The sequence below is a fragment of the Arachis stenosperma genome, chromosome 1 (genome assembly GCF_014773155.1).
Source record: "Arachis stenosperma cultivar V10309 chromosome 1, arast.V10309.gnm1.PFL2, whole genome shotgun sequence".
NCBI lineage: Eukaryota > Viridiplantae > Streptophyta > Magnoliopsida > Fabales > Fabaceae > Arachis > Arachis stenosperma.
In genome coordinates, this window is record NC_080377.1 from 90,521,792 (window position 1) to 90,525,687 (window position 3,896).

Sequence of the window (3,896 nt, forward strand, 5' to 3'; positions counted from 1 at the left end):
GTTCATACCCATCCTGACAAGATCAGGGAGATATTTAAGCTTCCTCAACTGAAAGATGACCCAGACTCCTTTAATAGGAGAATGATGAGGGTAAATAAAGGTCTAGACAAGATTCTAGAGGATATATGCATCCCTGAAGTCAGGTGGACCACCAGCACGACTGGCACCCCAATTCAACTCAAAAGAGAAGATCTAAAACCAGTAGCCAGAGGCTGGCTGGATTTCATTGGGCGTTCCATATTGCCCACCAGCAACCGTTCTGAAGTTACCATTAAAAGAGCAGTAATGATTCACTACATCATGTTGGGAAAAGAAGTAGAAGTCCATCAACTGATCTCATGTGAATTATACAAAATAGCAAACAGGAATTCCAAGGACGCCAGATTGGCCTACCCAAGCTTAATTTCTATGCTCTGCAAAGATGCCGGAGTGAAGATGGGAATAACAGAGTATATCTTAGTTGAGAGGCCAATCACTAGAATATCAATGGACAGACAACAGCTGCAGGATGATCCAATCAAGAGGATAGCACAGGAAGTCCTCCCAGAACTCCCTCAATTCGAATATTGGGGACATCTTGAAGCTTCTATTTCCAAATTGCAAGAAGCTATGGACCAAATAAAGGAAGAACAGAACAATCAAAGTAGCATGCTTTGCAAACTGCTTAAGGAACAGGAAGAGCAAGGGCGTGATCTAAGGGAGCTGAAGCGCCAAAAAATTAATCCTTGAAAAGCACCCCACAGATTAGAGGAACATCTACTTTCTCAGAACACAGGTTGTTGAGTTCTAATTTTAGCTTTAACTCTGTGATAGTGTTTTTATAGAAATTTACCTTAGGAGATATATATAGTAGTAGTAGTAATTAGTATATCTATTTTGATTTTATTTCCAATTAAGTTATAATTTATTCTTCTCATCATCATCAGGCATGAATAAAGTAGTAGATTTTTAGAATAAAGAAGTAATTTATATTTTTCGAGTTCTTAATAATAAAAATTATAATTAATTACATGTGGTGGCAATACTTTTTGTTCTCTGAATGAATGCTTGAACAGTGCATAATTTTTATCTTGAATTTTATGAATATTGGCTCCTGAAAGAATGAGGAACACGAAAAATATTATTGATGATCTGAAAAATCATGAAATTGATTCTTGAAGCAAAAAAAAAATTTTTTTTTGGATCAAAAGGAATAAAAGCCAACAGCCCTTAAAACCAAAAGGCAAGGGTGAAAGGGATCCAAGGCTTTGAGCATCAGTGGATAGGAGGGCCTAAGGAAATAGTTCCAGGCCTAAGCGGCTAAATCAAGCTGTCCCTAACCATGTGCTTGTGGCATGCAGGTCCAAGTTAGAAACTTGAGACTGAGTGGTTAAAGTCGTGATCCAAGGCAAAAAGAGTGTGCTCAAGAGCTCTGGACACCTCTGACTGGGGACTCTAGCAAAGCTGAGTCACAATCTGAAAAGGTTCACCTAGTCATGTGTCTGTGGCATTTATGTATCTGGTGGTAATACTGGAAAACAAAGTGCTTAGGGCCACGACCAAGACTCATAAAGTAACTGTGTTCAAGAATCAGCACACTACACTAGGAGAATCAATAATACTATCTTAATTCTGAGTTCCTATGGATGCCAATCATTCTGAATTTCAAAGGATAGAGGGAGATGCCAAAACTATTCAAAAACAAAAAGCTACAAGCCCCGCTCATTTAATTAGAATCTGAGCTTCACCTAAAACTCTGAAATATTATTGCTTCTTGATTTCTTTTTATCCTATTTTATTCATCTAGTTGCTTGAGGACAAGCAACAGTTTAAGTTTGGTGTTGTGATGAGCGGATATTTTATACGCTTTTTGGGGGTAATTTCATGTAGATTTTAGCATGTTTTAATTAGTTTTTAGTTAAATATTATTAGTTTTTAGGAAAAAATTATATTTCTAGACTTTACTATGAGTTTGTGTGTTTTTCTGTGATTTCAGGTATTTTCTGACTGAAATTGAGGGAGCTGAGCAAAAATCTGAGTTAGGCTGAAAAAGGACTGCTGATGCTGTTGGATCCTGACCTCCCTGCACTCGAAATGGATTTTCTGGAGCTACAGGAGTCCAATTGGCGCGCTCTCAACGGCGTTGGAAAGTAGACATCCAGGGATTTCCAGCAATATTTAATAGTCCATATTTTGCGCAAAGATAGATGACGTAACTTGGCGTTAAACGCCAAGTACATGCTGCTGTCTGGAGTTAAACGCCAGAAACACGTCATGATCCGGAGTTGAACGCCCAAAACACGTTATAACTTGGAGTTCAACTCCAAGAAAAGCCTCAGCTCGTGGATAGCTTTAGTCTCAGCCCCAGCACACACCCAGTGGGCCCCAGAAGTGGATTTCTGCACCAATTATCTTAGTTTACTCATTTTCTGTAAACCTAGGTTACTAGTTTACTATTTAAACAACTTTTAGAGACTTATTTTGTACCTCATGACATTTTCAGATCTGAATTACATACTTTTTGACGGCATGAGTCTCTAAACTCCATTGTTGGGGGTGAGGAGCTCTGCAGCGTCTCGATGAATTAATACAATTACTTTGTTTTCCATTCAAACACGCTTGTTCTTATCTAAGATGTTCATTCGCGCTTAATTATGGAGAAGGTGATGATCCGTGACACTCATCACCTTCCTCAATCCATGAACGTGTGCCTGACAACCACCTCCGTTCTACATCAGATTGAATGAGTATCTCTTAGATTCCTTAATCAGAATCTTCGTGGTATAAGCCGGATTGATGGCGGCATTCATGAGAATCCGAAAAGTCTAAACCTTGTCCGTGGTATTCCGAGTAGGATTCTGGGATTGAATGACTGTGACGAGCTTCAAACTCCTGAAGGCTGGGCGTTAGTGACAGATGCAAAAGAATCAATGGATTCTATTCCATCCTGATTGAGAACCGACAGATGATTAGCCGTGCTGTGACAGAGCATAGAAACGTTTTCACTGAGAGGATGGGAGGTAGCCATTGACAACGGTGACACCCTACATAGAGCTTGCCATGGAAGGGACCTTGCGTGTGGGAAGAGGATTTCAAGGAAAAGTAAAAATTCAAAGGACAAAGCATCTCCAAAACTCCAACATATTTCTCATTACTGCACAACAAGTAACGATTTTATTCTCTTTTATTTTTCCAATGTAATAATTCCAACTGATAATTTTAATTAATATCCTGACTAAGATTAATAAAATAAACATAGCTCGTTTCAACAAAAATAATCTCCGTGGGATCGACCCTTACTCACGTAAGGTATTACTTGGACGACCCAGTGCACTTGCTGGTTAGTGGTACGAGATCATAAGAAATTTTGACTTTGATAATTGGGATTAAGATTTCGTGCACCAGATAAGCTGGTCACGGCCTTCTTGGCCAAGTTCTTTCCTTTTCAAAAGCTGAGCAAGCTTAGAGTGGATGTTCAAACCTTCAGACAGAAAGATGGTGAATCCCTCTATGAAGCTTGGGAAAGATACAAGCAACTGACCAAAAAGTGTCCTTCTGACATACTTTCAGAATGGACCATCCTGGATATATTGAACCATTCTGCAGGTGGATCTATTCACCTAAAGAAGACGCCTGTAGAAGCTCAGGAACTCATTGACATGGTTGCAAATAACCAGTTCATGTACACTTCTGAAAGGAATTCTGTGAGTAATGGGACGCCTCAGAGGAAGGGAGTTCTTGAAATTGATACTCTGAATGCCATATTGGCTCAGAATAAAATGTTGACTCAATAAGTCAATTTAATTTCTTAGAGTCTGAATGGATTGCAAAATGCATCCAACAGTACTAAAGAAGCATCTTCTGAAGAAGAAGCTTATGATCCTGAAAACCCTGCAATGGCAGAGGTGAATTACATG

At 39.2% G+C, this 3,896-nt stretch overlaps 1 non-coding gene across 1 annotated transcript; it reads right to left on the minus strand.

Annotated features, from left to right (window-relative positions):
* Nucleotides 1-3,437: 3,437 nt before the first annotated feature.
* On the minus strand, nucleotides 3,438-3,541 carry LOC130948613 (small nucleolar RNA R71). Its single transcript, XR_009073117.1, has one exon. It is a non-coding gene; the product is annotated as a small nucleolar RNA R71 (small nucleolar RNA).
* Nucleotides 3,542-3,896: the final 355 nt, after the last annotated feature.